The sequence below is a fragment of the Anabas testudineus genome, chromosome 3, assembly GCF_900324465.2.
Source record: "Anabas testudineus chromosome 3, fAnaTes1.2, whole genome shotgun sequence".
Classification (NCBI taxonomy): Eukaryota; Metazoa; Chordata; class Actinopteri; order Anabantiformes; family Anabantidae; genus Anabas; species Anabas testudineus.
Genome location: NC_046612.1, coordinates 11017117 through 11043387, shown reverse-complemented (window position 1 = coordinate 11043387; position 26271 = coordinate 11017117). Strand labels below are relative to the sequence as shown.

The 26271-nt window shown below is 37.6% G+C and overlaps 1 protein-coding gene across 1 annotated transcript in view; it reads left to right on the top strand.

Moving 5' to 3' along the window:
* Positions 1-26271, top strand: part of gpc5a (glypican 5a) — a 101587-nt gene that overhangs the window by 62793 nt on the left and 12523 nt on the right. The gene's annotated exons all lie outside the window — the stretch shown is intronic.

The following is a 26271-nucleotide window of genomic DNA, read 5'->3' as shown; positions in this document are numbered from 1 at the left end:
TTTCATCATGAGGGAGAAAAAAGGGTTTGTTGATGAGTATAGTTTGCACAATAATGTAAATGTAATTTACTTTGTAGTTTGGATGTATGATTTCATTTGGTGCTTATTGTATTTTGAACCTTTTGAGACACAGCTCATACTTACAATTTATTAGAATATAATAATCAAGGTTCACAAAGTCCATCAGTTTAAAATAACAGCTGTAAATACAATATAACATAATGTTATATATTTAAAATGTTCAGTGCAAGTGTTAAATTTACCCCTTTACCCATTTAACTTTTAAAGTTAGAGAATTTAAAAATGGAAGTTTTAAAGTTTCCCTCAATGTAGAAATTCAAAGGTGCAGTTACATAATACTATGTTTTAATAATACTTGCTCCAGTCTCCATTTTATGACAGCCATAATAATAGTCATTAAAGATAATGGTTGCTATGGGAACATTATTGCAATCAAGGTCTGTTACTTTAAAAATTATTGCTCCCCAGAGAATCAGTAACCCCTGATGAATCACGACGGCTGAGCTCTGCTCTTCATTTTGTTACCTTTCACACTCTCCTCTCAGCACATGGATTCCTCCTCTCCTCTCTCCTCCACTCTCCATCAAACATGCTAACAACCCTGATTAATCACCTGTCTCATTTCTCCTATGGCGACAGTGAGAAAGGGGGGGTCATCCAAACAAGCCATTCTATCCGTGTAAATGTTTCCTCTACTGGTTGTCAGTGTGTCTCGAGGCTTTAGCATCTCTGGCTCAGGAAAGCTGCTTAACAATCGCTCATCTGAGGCTATAGGGAAGCTCTGACATTTATCACCCACGACAGTAGTGCCACACTTTACTTGTCAAAGGTCAGATGAGCCCGTGTGCTGTATTTATGACCCACTGTATGTTGTGACCTCTGTTGAGCATCTGTCCCCTGTTACCTGACCATCATCACACAACATGAGGATTCCCCACCTGAGCCAGACCTCAGCTTAGTCCCTGTAGGACTGAACATGTTTTTATTTATTTCCACAAAATGGTTTAGGCTTCTGTGCATCTTTGGGTAAAGGTAGTTTCCTTTGCTAATTAACTCTGTAAGCCAATCATACAACAGCCATAAAAACACAGGGCCAGATGTTTCATCCCATATTTCATGCATAGATGTGGCACGATCTGCTTAAACACATGCACTGTAATGTATCAAACAGCCATAGCAGGCTGGAGTTGCAGTTTGCATGTCATTTATATTAATGTCTGCAGTGTGTGGTCCATCCCTCATTGCATATGCATTTATGGGAGAATCACCCCAATAATAGAAGGAAACACTGGGGAATAAAAGTCGATTATCTAGTTTACTAGTCACACAGTCTGCAAAACACTAGCACTTGTGCACCGACTTCCATAAATGATGGCACCAGTTTCTGCAGCTCGATGCTGTCACTTTCTTAGTAGGTCTGGCCCATAATGTTTTTATGGTTTGACTTACAGAAAAATAGGCAAATATTAATTGTAAATCCTTATCCATTATATTGTAAACATTCCCTCACATCACACAGAAGAAAATCTTTTATAGTGTTAATTGAAGTTCACCTTTAGAAAACAAACAAAACGTAAAAATCCATTTAATATTTTTCCTGAACATAAAATGGTGTCTTTGTGTTTCTCCAGGCACAATTTAAATAGAAAGTATAATACAGGAGATTTAATCCAAAACACCTCTTCAGCATGTAGGAGTGAATAAAGGTCACAGTTAAACAAGGAACCCACTAGCTATTGAATCGTGCTTCATCATTGTTTGTAACTAAAGTAGACATGAAACACTTTCAGACACTAACTGGTCTATGGCACAATTTAATAAACATGTTACACCATCATTAGACTGATCATAAGAGAGTGTTAGTCATGAATAATGTAGTTATCAGACACATTATTATTAACCAGTTGCTGTACAGTACATGTGTGTGGGTGCCAACATGATAATTAGTTTTTGGTAGTAATATAGTCTATAATTAATTTTATCTGCAGATACAGGTGATAGACTCTTGCACACTGTCACAATGTTTTCACATTGTCATCTGATACATCTCAACCAGAACATCACCAACTGCGTGAAGGTACTTGAAGTTACCTGATGAGATCATTTGCTAAATAGCACATGGATTGATTTCCTACAGTACACAGCTCTAAGGAGGTTTGCTGTGTCTAAGAAACACTGTGATCATCACGCCAACTTAGATCACACAAGCTTGTAGTGCAAATCAGCTTCGGCTGTGCCGAGCCGTCACCAAATGCTCGAAAGTCAACATATTAACAGTGTTCTCCGTGGATGATAAAAAATGTAATTAGTGTTATTTGCTGCTAGAGGTAGAAAATATACAAAAGTTACTGTGGCAACAGAGTTGATAAATTGGCTACCATGAGGTTAGATCACTGTGGTGGAGATGCAGTACTAATGAACATTGTTAGTTTTTATTCTTCTCTTTTCTTTCTCTCTCTTTTTTTTTTTTGCAAAACTTCAAAATAGAAAGTTGAAGACTCAGAAATAAAATAAAACTACAGAACAAACACAGTACTAGGTTAAAAACAAATGGAACTGAGATAAAAACCAATATGCCAATAATATCTCTGCAAAAGCATGATCAACAAAACAAACAGAGCTGAGCAGAACTTTAAATAACATAACTGTCGTGGTGGATTTATTCACAAGTGAATGAAGTCACAGGAAAAGTGAGAGTTGTGTGTGAGAAAAATATGTGATGTAGCAGTTTATGTTGGTTTCGGTGTCTACACAGTGAAGTCTGAGTGTTTAAATCCTACATACAGTGGAAGTTTTCTGCTGCCATTTAATGACAAGCTTGCCAGTCTATAAAAATAGATTGCACTGATATTGCCATCTTTGTGCCAGATACCCAGCTTAAACACCATGTATAATTTAATTTGATTTCTTTCTCTGCAATTATCCATAATCCTGCTCCTTTGTGTCTTTGATTTTTATCAGAACATGCTGATGATAGATCAAGATGATACAGAAAACTCAATGCTGACAAAACAAGCCAGATTTAAGAGATTATCCTCATTAAGCAGAATTACTGTTGTGTGAGAACGTTATGGATGCGACAAGAAGGAACAATGTGAGCGGTTCATCCTTCAGCAACAGTCCAAGGAGTTTTGAATCTTTAGTTAATTGTTGTAGGGTAGTATTATTACATTGCAACCCAGATAGTTAGGCCACCTGATTGAGTTGCTGTTAGATTTTAATAAATTACGATACGTCTGATGTGTTTTTTGGTTTAAACTTAGAAAATGATTTAAAGCACACAGTAAAGCAGAAAATGATGGTTTCATTTCATGACAGTGAACTAACTTCCCACACTAACTAAATAAACATCAATAACTCACATCCTTTCACAATTATACACATCTGACATTTAGCCCCTAATTAAGTATTTTAAACATTTAAAACAGCACTTCAATGTCAACACTTATCTCTAACAGTGATGTGTATTGCAGCCCAGCACAGTGCACCTAAAGCATCATAACCTGGCACATAATTACTAACTATTATAGACACAATTGCAGTACTCGTTAAGAAAAGCTATAACGTATCTAATGTATGTGAAGTTGTATTGGTTTTGTGTGGTTTTTATAAAGGGTTAAATTCATTTCATGGATTTATAGCACATATTCTGATCTCAGTGCAATTAGACACCTTTACACTCTCAAATAAGAGCGAGAAGAGAAATCATTGCTTTGATATCTAGAGCTTCATTTTGGTAAATAAGGTGAAGCCGAAGGGTCTGAAATAGATGGAATGAGACAATTCACTGCTGCAGCCCTACTTCGTGATTGAGCCTGATGAGATAATTATACACCTGGTTTAAGCACATAAGAACCTTGCTTGCTCAGCTTTGAATATAATAAATCTAGTTTTGCCATTTTAGCCATGGTGGCTTATTAATCACGACACAGTTATGAGATAATAACAGAGGAAACTACAGCCATGCTGCAGGCTCTGTGAGGCTGTACAGAAGCTCCGTGCTGCTTTAGGAGATGTAGATGCTAAACTGGTATAATGTTTGCCATGTTCACCATCTCGGATAAGTTTATTAAGTTTATTATGTACCAGCTGTTGATTAGCACTAAATTCAAAGGACTGCTGAACCTGATGCGAACATTATTTGTTCTGAGGGTACTTTGTTGTTGTTAACCAAGTACTGGACACAGTACAGCTAGAGGAACCATGAATGTCTGTTCCAGATGTAGCAGATGTTCAGATATACAAATTTCTTTTACAAAGATATTTCAACGTGCAGTGGAGTGGAGTGCATTGCTTATAAAGGCCTGGATTTACACAAACTTACGTACAGTTCCCGGCTGTTTTCAACCTGTACATACTAGAAGAAAAAAGAAAAAGAAGTTTCCCTCAACTTCGCTTTATCTAATACCCAATGTTAGATTTCTGTGACCTGTCAGCAATGCCTGCAGTGTAGAACAACTAAGAGTTTTTTTCATGCTCCAACCCCAGCAGGCAGCCCCAGGCCTGTTATCTGGCCTGGCATGGTTTAGTTGCAGACACTGTGACTGCTTGTCAGACACAGTGGCAGCAAGAGAAACACAAATTGATTTCTAGCAGGTAAGCACAATGAGGAGAAGGGGAGAGGCTACTGTAGCATGACTCTTGTTAATTAATAGTGTCTCAGCAGGAGAATATCTGATGTTATCTAAGCTTCTCCAATGCAAGTTAGTGGCAAATGAGTAGTGAATATACAGTAGTGGTTACATGTAAAACTCCTGTTGTATGTCAAGCGATAATAAGCAACAATAACAGCATTCAACTTTAAAGGGGAGGATGGTGGTGGGGGGCACATTTAGTGAAACCAATTAACCATCATAGTGTATGGTGTACAGCTCTGTATATGTTCCAGCTCTAAATGAGTGATCTGAGAGATAGGAAATTGCATCTGTGCCACTTTGTTGGACATATACTGTACAGTAATAGGTCTATCACTGGGAGCCGTTTGCAGTTTTCCTAACAGACCCTGTAATACTTGGCTGTGCCTATTACAGAGATCTTTATCCTCATTACACTGTGAGATCAAATTAGGTCACCTGCTGTGACTCCTGCCCTTCACTGTGCCAGCGATAATGGGATCAAAGTCATTTACGGCGGTGTGTCTCATAAGCCTTTGACCCGCAAGCTTTACCGGATGGACTGAGAATGTCTGATTATAACTTGTTTAAATTAACCTGCTGAACTAATTAATAACAGTCTCTCATGTGTCAGAAAGACTGTACTCTCCAAAAAGTGTAGCTTTATGGTCACCTGAAATGTTACGAGTATTTAACAGCGGAATACAGAATATGTACAGTAATAATAAGCCTACATGTTTTTATCATTCACCTGAATCCCCCCTTTTCAACAGTTTGGATTGGATTGAAGCCTTTTGACTCGGGCCTTCCACCATGCTTGTTGTGTTATAGGCTCATGTGAGATGCCCACGTTACGATGTGGGAAAACACATAACACAAATATATAAAAATGACATGGGGAGCCATTATCATGATATATGACAGTACAATATGGACCAGCCCCTCGTATTGATATAACATAGGAGACTGGTAGTGCTGTTTTTTCTATTCAGACTGGATGAAGGTCAAGCTTTGCTGAATGTCTCAGCTCATACTTAAATATGGCCTTGGGTGGGACTAGAACTACCTGTCTAAATACGTTTGCATGAAAGAATGATCAAGTAACCCTAGTGATTGCTAATAACTAATTGAATCAAATCAAGACCCTTGCAGTCTTCCAGAGTAGGAACCAGTTGCCACTACAAAAGCAAATGGGTCCTGAAATGATGCACACCCACTCTTTTGAACAAACTACTAGAGCTGTGTTAACGCCTGGCTCAAATGAACCATTAAATTAAATTAAATTAACCACAGACTCCCACCTTGACTGTCTGATGCAAGGCAGGATGATATGGCTCCTGAAAGATTTCCCCAAGAGTATAGCACAATGTACTGGCCAACCTGGAACTTCATGTCAGACGTCAAAGTCTGCAAGTTAAAGGCATATGTGTGTCAATGCACAAAGGACTGGAAGCACCACCAGAGGCTCAGGAGCACAAGCTACCGAAGACTGAGCTGTCACTGTCTGACTGCAAGTCGAAACAAAAGAAGAAGTCTGGATTAGACAACAGCGGCCTAGAGCTGGGTGATGGATTATTTAATGTTTGTTACCAAACTCTGTTTCCAAAATTAATGTTTTTAATCAAACTGTAAGAACTAGCAATGAGTGTTGTTAGTAGGAATTTTGTTCTACTGGTGTGAAGAGTTTCCTTGTAATATGGGTGGCCTTGTCGGACATTCACCTGGTATTGTAGAATCAAAGCTGTTGATATTTGGAAAGAGAAAATCTCACTGTACAGAGGATTGCCCACATAGTCCACCACCGTCTACTGTAGCTGAGGATGTTTGAGGTGAATGTCAAGGACACTGTATGCAGGCAAAGCATTCATGAGTACATTAATAAAACAGACAGATGAGGTAGCTGCTAGAGATTGCCAGAAAAAGGCACCATCTGTCATGAGAAGGGGTCCAGAGCTTATGAAGCAAATGATTTGAAAAAGAGTTTATAGTCTTAATTCAGCATTTTTAGTTCCTATAGATGAAAACACAGTTTTCTCAATGCAAAATGTTACAACTAATTAAAGTGGTTGGTCTATTATCAATGAAGTACAATGCAACTTCATTTCTAAACCAACAAAGCTTCTCAAACTAATGTTTACATGTACATTCATGGTAACATTGACATAGGAAGTGAGTTGCAAATGATGTAGCAGGAGAAAAAGTTGATTGAGACTTGTTGGCGCAAAGCTGATCACACTTCACAATGATGATTTAATAAAATGAAGGAATCATGTTGGAACAGTCAATTTAATTTTTATGACACAACCAAACAGCTTGGATTCTCAAAACTCAGGCAGCCAAAATAAAATCACCACATCCAATGGATTCATCCATAGAAACACCTGAGGGGCTGTATTTTTCCTTCTAGACCTCACAGCTCAGGAGTTATTGGCCAAACGTACACACTGTTTCTCATATCAACACTGGCTGTTCTGTGTAACTTTTGCTGCTAAACTAGAGGTGGAGAGCTCTGTACATGTAACTGATCAAAGACTGGTTGCTCTAGGAACTTCAGTCTGGGTGGTGGAAAGTGCTGCTAGACATCCCACAGCACAGCTATGTGTTTTCACTCCTGCAGGCCTGAACCCTCTAACAGCTACACTGTAGATTTGGAAGTACAAAATAACAAAAGTCAGCTAATATACTCTTGGCAGCATTAGCGGAAAAATTAAAGGCTTCTCCCATTCGATTTTTTTCTTAATCTGTTCCTCAAAGCTATGAATGAGCCCGAGTAGGAGCCTGGTGTAGGTTTCCTTGGAAACTTTAGACGTGTCAGATCTTATGTGTTCTACATTAAGGTTACTTCCTGAATTGTATGCCGGTTACCTTGACATGCCCTAGATTACTAAACTACCTTAAACATGTTAACCCCACTGCCTCCTACTCATCCACAGATTGTTCAAGGTTTTAGCTTCACTGTGGGATTAGTTTATGTAATCAGTCTCTTGTGACTCATCATGAATGCCTCCCCCGTTTTGCTGTGGGCTTATCTAACTCATGGATAATCATGCACCTTTCTCCAAGCCTGCTTTCAACTATTGGAAATAATAGATCTGAGTGACTTATCAAAATAGTTGTTTTTATCAGAGACTGTAATGTAACTGGAGCAGAAAAGTGCCTTTGAAGCTCAGGCGTCATTTAACATTTAAAACATCTGAGACTTTGTCACAGTGTGACACTGCGTTGGAATGCGTATTAACATATCATCTTAAAGCAGGTGTCAAACCACTGTAAAGCCATAAGACCTTTGGGCAGTCTCGATCTATACTTAACCTTTTTCGAGAACCACAGTAAAGCATTCAGTAGATCTTCATCTATCAGCAGTAACATAAATTGTAAATCGCAAACTTTTAGTCAGACTACCTTCTACTTTTGAAATCCTTTTTTTCTTTAATGTCCTTGTTCAAGTACAAAAAAAAAAAAAGATATTTTCTTGCTGCTTGCTCACAAATAAGAAAAACTGTACCCTTTCACATACATAAGCTGGCAAGCAGGCAGATGAAAGCACACAGATTAATATCAGCCGTGTATTAACATATGGCCACAGCTCAGATTGGATTCTGTTTCGGGTGAAATACACACCGGGTGTATGTGCTTTGAACATCGCTACTCACTCCGTTTTGACTTAAATCACACTTGGATAAAAATGAAATGCAATTGCTTTTTGACTTGCCACAGTAAACATGGTGTAATGACATTTTTATTGTGAGATAATAGAAACCTTGCATTTTCGTTATCACTTTCTTTCCAGGGGTTTGTGTTTTATTTAAGCAAAGCTTTTTAACCACAGCAAGTTATGATTATCTACAACAACACATTCCTGTTTTTCAATCATTTGCTCATACCTTGCATGATTTAATGGCTGGCTTAATGAGCTGCGGCCTGCATGTGGAAGGACATCTCATTGTGCTAATGAACCATGAAAAGGGCAAGCACACATCATTGTGTGAACTGTTTTAATAATCAGCTCGGTGTCAGGCACACAGCCCTTATACCAAAAGTCTGCTATATCAATAAGCACAGATGCTGAACGTTTTATTAGGGCAACTTATTCTCAAATGGACCTGCAACCACTAGACTCTGACCCTCTTTCTTCTTTCTCTCTACTTAAGCCCCTCCAGCTCTTTTTTGCTTTCTGTGTTACCAAATAGATGTTTTCAAAGCTGAACGGGCAACATTTTATCTGTTGTGATATGCTTATTTGCCCCTTTGTCTAATGCAGCATACAATTTGGCAGACGTCCACTGAGCCACGTTAAAGTTTGCATGTCTCAAAAAAAACAAAACAAAACAAAACAAGCATTTGTGGCCTAAGTGACCAAATTCAGTTATTTCTGCCACGCAGCACAATTTTATCTTTGAAAGTGTGAAAATGGTTGGAACTGTTCTCAAATCCAAGTCACATAAAAAAAAAACACAAATCATCCTTTTCCTTTGTGTCAGAAAATTCGAGATCAGAAAAAACATCTTTCTTCAGACAAAAGAAAAAAAGACTGGCATTCATTACTTTACTTGATTGTAATTGTACCTCTGCCAGCCTCCTCTTTTTTGCTACAGAACTGTATATTGCAGCTTGTGGCAATATGAAAGTAGACTTTTCATGACCCACACCACTTGTCAGTATGGTGACTTGACAGGCAGGTTTTGTCTCCTTCCTCTTTATGTCCTCTGAAAATTTCACTCAGCCTTCATCCTCAGAACTCCAAGGTCATCCTTAGATGTGCATCAGCAGGCTTGGCAGACCCACGCATCACTCTCCTTTCATCCCTCCCCTCTGTCTGCCTGCCCTGCCATGCAGAAAAAACTATCTACTGTATGTCTACTGCAAAAGCCCTCAGCTCACCCTTTTTCTCAAGAGCATGCACACCCACAACCACATCTACATGTACAGTATACACAAGCGTACATGGACACACACTCACTCACACACATGCACTTGCTGACAGAAACACATCAGGTGAACCGGTGAAAATCTGAGTCGCCCAACAGGAACAAGGTGTCTGAATCTACTCAGACTGATGTTCTGTGTTGACCTTCAGTGATAATGGATGAGAAATAATGGAAAAGGCTGATATCCAGGCAGTAAACACTGCTGCAGCAGCTTGATGTTTGGCATAGTCGTGAATGAAGACACAGGTTTGACATTATAGTTTGATCTTGAATCAGTTTATTTCAGCAGTAATGCAATGTACATCACAGTTTCTCAGTGGGCTGTTATCTGGCTACAAATGGATCCACATAGAATCCTTTATCTTAAGTAAGCTGCCTTTAAATGACGTGTTATGAGTCTGCATCTCTTTTTACAAACAGTGGTGCAAATCAACAGCTTATTTGTCAAATGTGTTTCTTAGTCTGTTGGCTTTTTAGTTAAACAAATAAAAAAAACTGCACTTTCCAGGCATGATTTCACAGTTGTTATGTTAAGTATTTGGGTCGTATCCAGATGGTAGCATCAATTAGTTCCTGAAAACCTGGCAATGCTTTTATGCTGAAAACCTCCACTGGCAGTTCATCTCCAATGTACTGTGCTGGGTTGAACTATGGTGACTGTGAAGGCCACTGAAGTAGATGTAAGTCAATGTCATTTACTTGGAAGGTTCTACAGCTAATAAGTGCTTTGTAGCATGGTCCATTATCCTTCTGGAAGCATCCTTTTGAAAAAGGGTAGACTGTGGCCATGAAAGGGCGATCCTGGTCAGCAGCTAAGAATGGTGTAGCATTTAAATGATGCTCAGTTGGCATTAATGGGCATAATGTTTGCCAAGAAACACTTCTCTCAGAATTACACCGCCATCACTAGATTTCTCCTCCAACACAAACTGGATATATACATTTATTAACAGGAAATCAAAGATTTAGAACATGGCAAAGATTTTATCACTGTTTAATCTTGATGGTGAACATATTCCCTCAGTAGCCAAAGTCCAGTTGACATCCATAGAACCTCGTAGGCTATTCTGGTGCTGAAACCCACAGGTTTTCAAGGTTCAACAAGATGTGGCACTGAAAATGCCCTCCCGCACCGTGCAGTTGTGCTATACTTTTATTCATGTACTGGCCTTTGTGTTTGCCTGAACGACTCTTGCCAACCTTGATTGCCCTCTCTCAATGATGAGATTTTTTTTTTTCACTTACAAAATTGCTGCTGACTGCATATTGATCTTGCTCTATTTAAATTGCTTTAAAGTCAAGGCGGTTCGGCACACAAACATCTCAAGAAGGAGGCAGGTGCTAGATTTGGCAGCTCGCATACTTTGTATTCCTATGATTAACTGATACTCTGATATGTCTGACCTCGTCTACATGCCTTTAAAGTTTAGTTTCAACCATATAAAATGTTTAATAAATGTTTGTGCAAAAACTATTTTTAAAACTATAAACGTCAGAATCAAGACAACTACTCCATCAGTTTTTGAATTAACCAAGTGCAACTTTTTGAGCTACAGAGTTTGAAAATAACGTTGATCATCTGACACTGATAACCATCTGGAACTGAAAATGTACCAGTGTCAACAGTGGGTTACTGTAACCGCATGATCATATCAGTAAGATATCAGAGAGCTGATACTGTACGTGTCAGGGATCTGTGATCTCCCGATGGGAGCCACGCTTTTTTTTTTTCGGGTTTGCCTCCTCACGACCCACAGTGACTCATTCCCCACGTCAGAGTGATTAAATGTCACAACACTGTTTGTGGCTCTCAAACTTTAAACATGCACACACCCCTCGGTAATAAGTGAGTAATTTGTATAAATACGTATAAATAATTGTTTCCAAGGCTTGAATATAGATATATCCTGTAATCTCTCTGCAATATAAGGTAGAATTAAATATGTGGAAACTAAATTATGTAAGTCAGTATGAGAAGTGTGTATGAGAATCATCAGTTTTATGTATATGTGAATTAATACCTACCTAGATTCATTGTGTATAATGAGATCTAAATTTGCTAAAAATATTTAGCATGATTTTATATTTTTATATGCATTAATTAAAATTCTGAAATATAGAGCTTTTTCATGTAAACATTTAAGTAAATGATAATTCCCCAGATGATGTAGTGTTTATATAAGAGAAACACAATCCCTGCATAAACAACAGCAGTGAATAGAAATTAGGCTTTACAGAGTAAACACTATCAATATAATTTTTTTCTTGTCAAACTAATTCATGATATATGACTTGTATTTGCATCTTTTTTATATACTAGACTTCACTTTCACGGTTGTTGTTTTCAAAGCTGTATATGTAGATTTTTCTTTTTAAATGTTTAAAGTCACCTTTTGAAATGGAGTGATGGAATGAGGAGAAACACCAGGACTATGTGCTAATTTCACACGAAAGTTTTAAACGGTATTGTGTAATAAAAAAAAAAAAGACAAATACAATCAAGACATATGAAAGATTTATATACACATATCTGCCTCACCTGTTAACATAAGGCAAGATTAATTTAGTTAAGTTATTACCCCAGTAATAAAAGAATAGTGGTGAATCTGTATAGGTAAAACTACTGCTATTCTGTTTGTGTGACGTCTCTTTCACACAAACATGTTTTTTAAATCCAAGAAAGAAATCTCTGTCTGTGGATTATTGAATTTAGCATACATACAATCCACAGAGCACCACTCACTCCAGTGAAACCTTCTGATGAGTTTCCATGTTATTCCTATAATCTTCTCCCACTGAAATGCCAAACAGAGGGTGGTATTGGACGGAGCTGGGACTGCAAACTACCCTGAAATGATTTAGTTTAAATTAGAGCCTTCTAGACGATTGGGAGCTTGTTGTATGAGAAGTGATTGCTAAAGAACAATAAGTCGTTATGCTGCTAGATGCTTTGATAGCAGGACAGGTAAGAGTCATGGGCATATTGTCCTGATGTGAAATCAAAAAGTGTTGTGTAAATATTTGCAGTTGAGGTTTTGATGAAGAATAATTATATGTTTCAGACCCAGTAGTGTAACATATTGTCACCGGCACCACACAAACAACACACAAAGTAAATAGTTCTTAGCAACCCAGCAGAGTAGGAACCTTATTAAAGCAAACCGTTTAACTGGCTTTTGTGCTTCTTTTGAAGCAGGAGAAATATTTTCTGTCTCAGGTCAGAATTCATAATTATATTTGAATGTCTCCAGTGAATAAATGATTGCACTGTAGTATGCCAAAACTGGAGCAGGTTGGCACACACAGGAGACTTTTCTGTGGTTTCCACAATAGGTTTTCTTTATTCTTTTTCAATTATCTTTGAAGGGTTGAGGTTTTGCCTATCAATAAGAAAGACATGAAACATTGTGGGAATAGCAAACCCCTTTTTTTTTTACCTGAATATCTGAAATACAGAATACTGTTTTAGTCTACCAAAGCCATGCAAGGAAAAGGCACAGTAATAAAACAAATGCTTATATGCTGTAAAAACCTGTTAATAGGGTCAGTTTCTGCAAGCTGTTAAATGGTTTTAGCATATTTGCTGCCAAAGAATGATGAACATTCTTACTCTCAATTACTCTCCAGTAATTGTTCCATCTAACACCACAGGCTAATATTCAGACTTTCTAGGCTGACATATAAAAGAAATATACTGTCAAAATTGTTGGTTTTACAGCATATATTTTTGTTGAAGCATGCTTCTTTTGGCAAATACAATACAGTAGAACTGTAGAAATAGTTTTTCTTCATCACTCAAGGCCAAACTGACTGCATGGTAATCGAAGTAATGCCTCACTGACCACAACAGTTTGCCTAAAATTGATTTCATTGCTATTCACAAACACTTTCTTGCAAAGTGAAAATGAAATTAAATCAAATATAATGTTGTGGGAGGGTGGTTTTAGCAATTAAATTCTCCATTAAGACTCATGTTGAAAGTGTCTATTATCTCTCCAATAGCTCTTTGAATTATACTTCAGAAAGCAGCCTTGATATTCCCTTTATTATGTATTTCCTGAATATAGCCTCTCATTGCATTTCACACTGAAGAGGTTTCATTACATTTAACATTCCTGTAAATCAAAGAAATAATTATATATAATAAAAATTCACAGAAGAATTTCTGTGGATAATGCTTCAGAAAGTTTGAAAGCAGCATCAAAATTGAATGTGACACGTTGTTGAATTATAAGTATTTTGAAATTAAGATACATATGACCAGAGAAGTCTGTGATAATCAATCTCTATTGTAGGTTAACAAAAACAAAATATTATTCTCGCTGTAAAAATATGTTACAAGTTCAAGTTGTTATTTGCTAACTTTGTTTTCCAGAGCATTAAAGTGCTTCCTGTCTTCATCATCATGCATCTAATCCGGTCATTACATTTCAGTTGAGTAAACAACCAGGAGTTCGATTACCAAAATGATCAAATCACTAAAATGACAAGATAGTGGTAATTGACTTTTAGCATGATTATAATGGGCCTTATTGAGCTCAGATGCATTTTTATAATCTCAGTGAGTGCCAACCTTAACTTAACAGGAAATTTATAATAAAATCTAATAACTAATTAAAGAAATGTCTGTTTTGAGGATGACAACAGCTGTTGTTTGTCTTCCTACACTGGTAGGATTAAAATAATTATGTTGCTACAGTGTAAAATAAAACCGTTAAAAAACAGTAGTTGCTGTTATTCTACCTCAAGACTACAGAATACTACAGAATACAGAATACTTCTGTTGATTAAATACACAAACTTAAATTTTAGCTGTATTAGCACTATTGTTTTTCAGAATTGTTAAAGTGCACTGAGGCCTTTGCTTACTTCTGACTTTAACAGGAAGTTTTAAAGATGGTGTGTCGAGATGACCTTTACCAGATAAGAGTCAGTTTAAACATTGATTTATTTTTAATATAGAGTATTATTGTCAAGATATGATGGGCTTCACTACATGTAGTGTCAGAAAGTCAGATCTATCTAAAGGCTAGAGTGGGCTACACTACATAGATTTGAAATTTTGAATGCCATGTTGGCGTACAGTACCATATGTTGGCATACTCTACTAGAGCAGAGAGTGTGTGTGCGTTGAGACATAAAAAGTAAATATGTTGAAATTATCAGCAGGCGCCAGGAGCGGGATTGAGCAGGATTGGGTGGAATGAGATTGAGATGTCACTTCATAGTACAAGATAATCTGCACAAACACCAAAATGTGTTTGAGTCAGCTCAGACTCTGTCACCAGTAGTGGCTACATTAGTGCTGAAATTGAGGGAAAATATAAAATTGTTTCTGTTTCTGTGATAAATAAAAATATGGCATATTTTTTGAGGATTACAGCATCTATAGTTTATCAGTTGGAATAATATTTAATAATATGAAAAATGTGAAGGATTAACAACAAATGCACTGGTTGTAAAGTGGTTGTGTCATTTTCCCTTTGGAGCTGTGTATTCCTGTTAGTGCAGAATCTGAGAGGATGGACATCCATTATCTCTGGTGCCGTGGAAGTAGAGAGAGGATTATCTGACTCCTGCAGGTTTAGCTGGCGTCCCACAGTTTGCAGACATCAAGATCCATCTCCCAACTGTCGATCAGAGTCTGGCGTGTCTCCATTAGCACCTTGTGGCAGATGTTTTCCATCCACCATCCATCGCTTAGTGTCACACATCCTTAATTGGGCATGGTAATTATCCAATCACACAATATTAAGTGTCCTATTTGTGGAAATGTGGTCGCTGAAAATGAATAGTTATTGATTAGGAGCACTGACATTCAACTTACTCCTTTTCGCACATTAGCCTAGCATTGATTGCTGGCAGCACTTCCTGTGTGCAATACTGAGAATCGACCGGATTCCTAATGTGTGGTCCAGGCTTGACCATTAGAACCATCCATTATCACACTCGTCATCCACAGGCTTGTCACTAAGGCCTGGTGGGAAATTGGCAAGCAGACATGATTATGACTGTGGGGCAGAGGCAGATTCAGGTTCAGTAGTTTCTGTCAGGGAGCTTTTGCATAATTAATTGACTATAGACTGTACATATGAGTTTGTTTCAGCTTAGAGTATGTATGAATTTAGTTTTTACGGGTACAAGATACTGTAGCTTGTGCATTTTATAATATACACTAGGCTTGCTCACAACACTTGTGGTTTAAATGTTGCTTGTGTTGTGTAATGTGTCTCACCGACGTTTTTCTTAGGTTATCACTTAGAAATGAATTGAAAATTTGATCTTCTAACCTTCATACATTATTTATGCATCTCATGCTGGGACCTCATATGGATCTGGAGTGGTCATAGCCAGATTAACCTTCCAGGGGGGCAAAGGGCAAATATTTGTTCTTGGGCCCTTACTCAATCCTCACCAATCCTCTATGCAGACAGAAGACAACACCGTCTCATCAAATGCAAATAAACCATAGAAAAGAACATCTAGCCCCAGGTTTTCCATGTATTCATTTGATTTTGGAAGATAGGTAGTAATCTAATAATCTTTAATAGAAAGTAGTAGCTTATTCAGAGTAGAAATGTTTAGTAGCAAGTATAACTATGTATTTTAATGGTAATAAATGTAGCTAAAACACATTGTTAGATTTCCCCACATCCTGGTACTACTGGGAACAATAGACACAGATATACACATATATTTTACAGATCTTTCTTTTAGAAATTCAAAGTACATTTACTGACATGTGTTATTATCATGATGAAATATTATTCTCCCAGACACGTTACTATCAAAGCCCTGCATCGCTGGCTGCTTGTGATTTTTTGCCCTCCAGTAGGTTTGTGTCCAAACAGAGACCCAGTCAGCTGTGTCCAGCCTGATTTCATTGCTCATACACGGGTTACATGCACAAGCAATCTCTTTATGTTCTGCATTTATGGGTAACCTGGGCTTGCTGGAGGTCCAAAGTTTGGAGGAGATCTATCATCGTAACACAGGTAGGCAGTTTAATAACGCTGCTGTGGACTCCAGAGAAAAGCTAGGCATTTATTTAATGTAACGTGGGCAACATTGGGGGGCTGACAGATGGCCCAAGCAGGAAAAATGATATCGTGTTTCCTCTACCTGCTGAATATATAAAGGACAGCAGCCTTGGAACGAATGTGCTGCCTTAAACTCTCTGTAGGGATTAAAATGTAACTTTAAATGAAGACTTTGACTCTTCATTTCTTTGTGTACATTTTTGGAAATGTGATAAGCACTATAGGATTAAAAACTGTCTAAACTCCACTGCACAGAATCCCCTGCCTATTTAATGAAGCCTGGATTTAAAGATCCATTGAGGATCCACATTTCCTCATTATTTTTATTTGTATAGTGGTGCACTCAGAGGCCATGTTTAAATTCTTATATAATCCAATATAAGAGATCAGCAATAAATTCCATCTTCTCAAGAATTAAGCTTTTCTGTTGACAGTGTGAGAATTATTCATTTAACTATATGTTTAATATTGATGTTGTGGCTTGCAGTGGTGTTGAACTGGACTTTTACAAGCAGAAAAGGTGTCTGAGCAGAACATACGTAAATCACACCCAATCTGCAACATCCAGCATTATTGATCCCAATTATCAGTCCCCATCATCTTCCCTCTGGTCATATATTGAAGACTATCACTCCTGAGCTTATGTGATAAGATGAAATTCAGTTTCTAATTAGTATTCACTGTCAACCCTCTGTTGTCCAATATAATGAAAACGGTGTGTTCATAGAGATAATTACATAAATTTAATAGAACATTTAAAAAATGCTGTAATGGCTAATTTGTACACAATTATTAAGACATACGCGGACACTAATACAGCACTGGTTTGCGTGGAAGCTGGTTGTAGATCAGTTATCTTAATCAGAAAACACTCAAACCCTTTTGTTCCATCTTAATTTGCAGTTTTATATAATAGTTTGTACAGTCTCTTAACTATAGTTTTAGTGTGAACAATGCCAGAACTTTCAGCCAAGTAACATTCTTCAAATACTTACGGGAACAAAAGTATTCCTCATAAAGTCCATAATATTAACAATAGTTCAGTTACAACGGTATGAATATCAGACAGTCTTAACGTACCACACTGCAAAAGGGAATTTGTAAAATCTTATTTTAGTTCAGGCAGCACCAGATTCATCTTTATAGAACATATTTATTAATAAAACAGGAGGGTTTAAAAAAGTAAAGGTGTCTTCTGCAACTCACTGTTTCCCAAAACAGCAAAGGTGTTTATGCTCTGCTGTGCTTCTAAATATTTCAGATGAAATTACAAAGGCCTCTTAACACAAATCTTCATCCTAATATACAAAGATCCAATGAAACAAAGTTGAAGCACTCAAAGTTCCTTTGACATTTCATTGCATATTATGTTTTTAGATATGTGGGGATATGTTTGGATCATATGCATAAATTATTCTGCATGTTGGCATAGTTCACACAGCATTTGTCAAGATTTACAGAGTCTTGCTCCAGAATACTTGCTTCCTCTGTGTGCTGGCTGAGTATACCACTTCACATTGATGCTCGTTATTGCGTGGAAAGTTTGCTGTGGCAAGAAGCCTGCTTGTAAATCATGCATATTGGATAAGACATGCAGCAGATGAGCCTGGGGCCTCCAGTCAGGCCTAGCATTAATTAAATATAAATTGGCCCTGTTCCGTAACTCTTTTCATGCCACATTCACACCTTGTCTGGGCTTGTTGAGGAAAAGTTAAAATGAAAGTTGTGGCCTGGCAGCTTTATACAGTGAACTCAAGCATTGTGATACTAAAAGTTTGAATTCTGACTTAAAAAATGTTCGAGTTGGAATGATATTTACACACACTAACATGTTCTTCTGGTGGGATAGAAAATTTTGATATGAGACTGATTGCTAGTTTAGACCCTCATTCTGTTGGTGAAGTTAAAAAAAATGCATAAGACGTAAGCAAAAAATGATATTTTGAGTGAGCGAACATATACACATACATCACTGGAGTTCTGTATAAATATTTAGTGATGAAATATTGGCCTTGTGTCACAAACTGTGGTTGTATTTTGCCTCAAGGTTTTTTTTTTTTTTTAAGTATAATTCATACAATGATGAGTGATACTCATACACATGATGAATGAATAATCAGGGGGTAGAGATGTAAAATGTAACATTATGCTGGGGAAATGTCACTGGCAAATCTCCACACAATTCTTCATACATTAGTAGTAATAATGTACTGATGAAGTGATTCAAATCAACATAATTACAGGTAATTACTGTCCAAGTTAGTCTAAAAAACAAATAGTAAAATATAAATACATTGTTTGTTTATGCTCTATGTATTACAAGAATGTTGTAATGATCAACTAAAACATTGTTTCCTTTTATTCCCAAACTTAATTCTCTTATAAGTAATGGTCCCTGATGGTAAACTGAAATGTATTTCATAACCATGTTAACCAAAACATCTTCATTGCATAGATTTATTACTGTTTATAGTAGCTCAGCCTTTGATTTGAACATATTCAGCGAAGTTCGCTGATCTCTGACACTTGACAGGGAGTCAGTCGAGCCTTGTACCTTGGAGTCTCTGTGATGATGTCTAAGGGATTCCCCTAATCCTCAGAGGGTAGAGTAGAGGGCACTTTCTCCCTGCTGATGGGATGAAACCACTTAATAGATCACATATGTAATCAACCGCAAGGAAAGCTTGACTGAACTGCAGGCATAGGTTGAACCATTAGGTTGTCCTCTGATCCGCAAACTCTCCCACAGTCATGTTCTATCATTCCAAAAGACATTAAGTCAACTATATTGGAATTTATTTCCCAGACACTAACCCCTTACCCTGACTTTACCCTCAACCTTGCCCCAACCTTTACATAAACTTAACCTAAAAACCAAGTCTTCATCCGAAAATTTAATAAGGAAAATAATGGGGTGTGCTTTTTGTGGAGCTTCCATAATGTGACTGTGTGAGCAAATTTATTTTAATTCTCTAATTTGAGTAAAAAGAAGGAACTACATGACATTTTTCTAAGTCCAGTAAATCCAGTAAATTATTAGCCACTTTAGATCAGTTAACATACACAAAAGCTGACTTATCTAGGCTTAATATATATATATAAAAAAAATAACATCCTCTTTATTTATATCACTATACATCACTTAAATCACATATTGATGTGATGTGAACTCTTGATGAAAAAATTATTCAAGTTGAAAATATAATATAAATTGTATAATTTGTTCAGAACTAAATAATATAACAATGTTCAGTAACTACCTAAACTGTCAATCCACTGGGAGCTGTATTCAAAACCACACTGAATATCAAAGTGAAAAATTAAAATCACAGGCTCGTTCAAGTTATGTGAAAATCATCAGGGCAACTCATAATGTAATGTGACTCAGAGGGATATGTACCTGTTTGGACTTACAACAATGTCTGAGTATGCTCCTGATGATGAATCTCCCCCCAGACCTGGATTGGGGCTTCTGGGCATTGTCTTGGATTAGAAGGGACCACTGCACCTGATGTCTGACATTCACTCTGAGCATCTCATCCCAGTACCTCACAGCAGTCAGGATATCATTGGCTATGACATGGAGGTCGGTGTGGCCCTCCAAGGATATGCCTCCCCAGACCACCACTGGCACATCACCAAAGTGATCACACTTAGAAATGTTACAGGCAACATAACGTTCACCACGGCGTCTCCAGAGTTTCACAACTGCCACATGTGCTCAGTGACGGTCTGTGAAGAGAACAGGGCGCCAGTGGCAGACCTGCCATGTCTGGTGTTCTGCCAGTTGAGCTGCGCGGTGCCAGGCTGTGAGTACAGTTTGTACTAAAGGGCATCGGGCCCTTATGCCACACTCATGGAGTCAACTTCTGACAGTTTGTTCAGAAACATGCACACCAGTTGCCTACTGTACATGTAGGTCATTTTGTTGGGCTGTCATAGTGCTCCTCGTGTTCCAATTTGCACAAAGGAGCAGATACTAGTACTGCTGGATGTTGCCCTTCTACAGCCCTATCCACCTCTTGTGGTGTAAAAGCCGACCTCTTGGTATCTTCTCCATGCTCTTGGGAGTGTGATGGGAGACACGGTAAACCTCATGCTACCAGTAGGGACAAGGGCACTAGCACAATGTAAACCTTGAGAAGAGTCAGTCAGGACACCACATGTAAAACCATTCCATTTTTGGTGGTTGTTTTGCTTTTGCCTCCATTGCACCCTCACTTTCATTTGTACCAACACAGGTGAAACACAGGTGAAACAATCACTGCTTCCTAAATGGGCCGACTGATATCTCTGAAGATTACAACTGGTGTAAAGCTATAATAAGATATGAATGAATAAAAATGTAAGACAAAACATGTTTGACACAATAGTTACAGTAACAACAGTAAACATTTGACTTGATTGTGTGAATTATATAGATAATAAGGAGCAATTATCATTAAAATGATTATTAATAATTATTTATTTGAGTGCAATTTGTACATTGAAATGATTCATAACCAGCAATTGCAGTACTTTCTTAGTGTAATCATAGAGGACTCACTGTACTCCTATCTTTTAAGTGTTTAGTTTAATTGAAAACCATAAGCAACAAAAACAACCGTCAGTCATCCGACTTCACTCACTGCAGCCTCCCGGTCTTATACTGAAGGACACTCCACTCTGTGCGAGCTATGCAATCTTTGGACTCAATGATCAAGTGTCGACTGGCTTATGCTGTTGCTAGTGTAGTCACTTGTATGTGCTAAGACAAGAAATTCAATTCAGGTAAATACTTATTTATATTCAAAGCTGTAGGATTTGCATATAATTGCCATAATAGTAACCTAAAATATGTGTACGTGTTCCATCAAGCATGAAATTTGTTACTCTATAAAAAGAAACACACATGGGACCAACATACCCTCTTCTCTTTTTATTTATTTATTTACCTACTTGTTTTTGCATGCTTTAGTATCAAGCACCTTGGCCACTGTAGGAAAACACTAACGCTTAAGTACCAGTAAGTGGTTTTAGCACTCCAGCCTCAGGGGGCAGTAATGAGCCTAGTATAGTTTAACGCAGTTAAACACGTGTGTGCTTGTATATAGTGCAGTCCACTTGTGATCTCATTGCCCAAGATGTATCTTAATACCAGGTGTGAACAGGTAAACAGGGTCACAGTGTGGCAAATAAAGATGCCACATCATGAAAAAGGGATTAAAGTCTTTATAGGGCTTTGTCACGAGAGACCAGTGTTTAACAATTATGATTGTTTAACCTTTGATAAGTATCATTTTCTAAAGATTTTGATTGATTTCTGATCAATAAACATTAATATGAATATTTTTTAATGCACATAAGTGCACATAAGTTTTGGAACATATACCGTGCTGAAGTGCTAGTGGGGTCTTCATTTAGTGATTTGGCAGACACTTTTATCCAAAGCGACTTAAAAGTGAGGAACAAGGTACTGTAAGCGTAAGGAGTCTTGCCTATGGAGCCCTACTAGAGGTAGGCCACAGCCTGAGTTCGAACCCTAGTCTCCCACATGGAGAGCAGTGATCTTACCAGTAAACTGTACAGACTTAATTTCCGCATTTCCTTAGTAAATGCTGTAGTGAGGAAGGTCATAGCTAAATGTGGATCATTTTTAATTTGCAGATACACACCCACCACACAATTATTATACATAGTTAATAGGAGGCCTTAAACACATGGGAAATAAAATTGAGATCAAACTAGGCCTATAATAATTACCTGGAAACACACATGCTAGTGAGTGTCTGTATAATAACCCTAAAACAGAAAAACTATAACCCATTTCATTGTAATGATAGATATTACACCAGTATTACCTTGTTATTTCTGAGGTGTAAAATAAAGTACTATTTTGTTTGCTATTGTTCTTATACTGTTGTCACCATCAGAAACTCCTTTTGTTCACCTATGAATCCCACAAATTACTGGTGTGCAGGACAACATGTACTCTCAAACAAAACTCTAGTTGCTTTATAACATCCTGCATAGCAGCTTCTATGAGATCTTTATCATCAGTGAGACGAACCGCTATCAGTGGCCTAATCGCCCATAAGCAATTCCACAGCTGGTCTGATGAATTTGGGCCAAGCCTTTTGGTGTGTGATCCCAGGGAATAATGCTCAGAGCTGTCTTTGTTTATCTAAAGGTTAATGGAAGGTTAATAAGAGAGAGAACAGAAAATTCAAAAACCTTATTATGCAAATTGTGTTGTCTGAAAAGAGTAATATCTGGTGATGATGTGATCATGCTAATTAGCAGACTGTCTTTACACTGTTTAAAAAAGATCCACCTTTGAGGTATAATTTGGAGAAAACATCCCATTACTTATGAAGCTGACATGAGCTGATTGCTCAAACTGTGAAATAATTCTTTATCAAGGTGTTTCATTAAAACCTGTTGAACTGATGGCGTTCCACTTGACTTAGCAATTCCCTCCTACTTTAATCATCTTTTTTTTTCTGACTGTGATTACTGTGTACACAAGTTAAAGTGTGAGCAGCGCATTCCTATTGGTTGCAGATGCTGAGCTCAGCATGTAACTCATACATAATGATGCAAGGCTGGAACATAGTGTAGCACGCCCCTCTGTTTCTCATTCACAGTCAACAAACCCCACAAATAAAGCCATATGGGAAATGATATACTTGCCAGAAAGCATTCCCACATTATCATCATGTGAAACCGTTTTATTGTGTTTGATTGATAGTTGGAAAAGACATTTTTAATCACACAGAAAATGCAAGCAGGATTAACTGTACATTTATTTACGCACCCACAGAACAATCATCCCTTAAAGCCCTTGTAAAAAGTAGTTTAAAACTCTATATATGTATCTAACATAAAAAAATGTACGACTATGTTTCACAATGCCACCAGAAACCCGGTGAGACAACCAGACAAAACCCATAGAGAAAATTGTCTGCGGTCTTAATAACCACAATTGTTGTTACCTTGACAAAAAAATGTTGTGGACTCTATTGCTCAGAAGAAAAATAGGTTTTAATACCAACATTCGTAGTTTCTCTACACAGGGATGAAATAGCAGAATGACCTTGTCCTGTTTATGTGGTGCCGGAGGAGGTTAGTTTGCTGTTGCATGAAGTTGCCTTCAGTGGAGGATGAGGATGAGAGCTGCTGCTGGTAAAGAAAAAACAAGGGGAAGATGGAGCAGGGCAGGTTTGCAAAGACCTTTACCAGAACATGTCAATTTGATCAGGCTTGTATGTTTTGTTTTCCTCGGTGGAAAAAAGAAACTGCACATGAAAAATTTAACACATCCCCTTCTTGTGTTAACTTTCTCTGACTCCATCTGATACAATATTAACAGGGTTGTTTTCAGCTTGTCTTTTATCACTTGCCAAGAATGAACATAACAAATGAAGTTAGGGTTTTTTCTTTCTTTTGCCAGTTTATTTCGTATTATTAGATACTGCAGTCACTGAACATGAGAAAAGATCAAATCCAGCTGTGTGGCTATTGTGTGACTATCTTCTTCTTTAATTAATGATTCATATTATATAGACTGTATTATATATAAAGGTGATTATTTCATCATAAATTCCCACAGCACAAGTTGATTCTTGAACAGCTTTTGCCTGTTTTATTCAAGCATTCGTCTAAAATACGTGTAGGATTTGTGTATCAACACTAATTTCACTGTGCTTTTACACTTATTGACTATATGTCAATTTTGTTATTTCTTCAGTTTATGAATACAGGTTGTGACATGTCAAATGTAGGGGAACAGTACTGTCCAAACATCCGCCTGCAGAGAAAAAGGTGTGGATTCAGAGCGGATGCAGGGCTTTGAATTATCCAAGCTGATTTGTATTCTGCCTGGGTGTGCAACCTGAGAGTGACTGACTGGCGGTCAGAGCCCAGTATTGACTGCTCTGAGGATGTAATAGAGGCTGGGGTGATGGGATCCAGGACAGGAACACTCTCACTGTGGCATGTGCAGCAGAGCCATACAGGATATAACCAAGGCACTTAATCATTCTGCTGGCTTCATGCAGAGATGCACTGGGCTCTGTGTTTTAGAATAATGCTCCAGCCTTAAATTAGATTCCATTGATCCTGCTTTTCTCTACAATTGCACAAACAGGATGGATGCTGGTTTTATTGGGGGTCAGACCAGACATTTGGAATACTTTAGCTTTAAGTACAAGAGGTAAATTAAATAAGACCAAAGGCAGTTTGACCCGATTGAGGGTGATTAGACTATTAAGGGATCGAAAGATGATGTTTATATAACACTTGTCTGTTTTAGTTATTCAAGGTCTTCCTGTACAGACTCCTACTGATCACTATACTCTGTTATACTGACATAATCTTAATTATCCCAATGCTGTATCTATTTATTATAGTTCATAGTTACTTAACTTTGATGGGAGCATTACATGATCGCAGCCACATCTTGATCTTAACTAACCCTAACTCAAAAAGTCATATAATGTGTTGTCAGCAAACACATCGAATAGTCCAACTGTCTCTTAACAAATCTGTCATATATGTGATGTTAGAAATATTATAGTAGTAGTTTTCTCATTGCCAACATCTTCAACCAGTTACTCACTAGTAAATCTAGAAAATCTGAAAACCTTTCAGTGGGCCGTGCTCTTGTCCTTTGTTTGTTCCGTCATTCCCATGAACACAGACTGTACTTCTGAATCAGTTCCACATGCACTGACCTGCTGTCATAAATACTGACTACTGCACCCAGAATGTGTTTATCAGCCGCTGAAAATACACAGCAGGAAATAAACTTTTTATTCTTGTTCAAAATGTCTTTAATAAAAGCTGCTTTAGCCTGCTGCTTGAAGAAAATTACTGAGCTTTTTTTACTTTATATTTCTCACATATTTTTTTTTAGATGTCAGTCGGAAGAGCTGGATGTGCATTTGTATAGGACTGCTCTGCTGTAAAACCCACATAGCCTGTAAATGTGTGAACATCTTTGTGTTACAGGTGCTATAAAATCCTAAGGGTAATTTTCGCTGGATCAGATTTGATTCTGGTTAATGAATTCCCTTGCACTAATTCAGGTGTTTCACGCTAACATTCCTCCTCTTGTGGTTCTGCTATACTGTAATCACATGTGGCAGCTGCAAAATTCATCACATCTTCTTCTCTTTTGACACGTCTTGATTGTGTCAGAAGAGAAATGGGGGAGAACACAGGAAAGGAGAATTCATGGTGGATCAGTCATCATAAACTAACTATTCATTAAACACTGTAATTGTACAGATGATGTAAATGAAATTGTGCTAAATTATATGATTTTTTTGTGGATAAAGAGTTTATGTATTTGTTTTCTCTGGGCGGCAGAGTGTAATTGAATGGGGATGCCGTCTTCAGTGCAGAGCTATATTAAATTGTTCTGTTTGAGAATAGGAGCACTCAGCCTTCTCTCCAAGAGGTCTCAGGTGGTTTCTCTTCATTTAGCTTCTCTCCTCTGTTGATCTCGTTCTTGTGTAAACAAAACAATGCTGGAGGAAAACAACTGGTTCAAAAATATGCATGTGTCTTTTTTTATTTACCCTTCTCCTGCTTGTCATGCTCTGTGTGTCATGCACAGATTTGGTAATACACTGATCATTAAAATTCATTTTAACTGGCTTAGCGACAGCACGCGCGCTACAAACA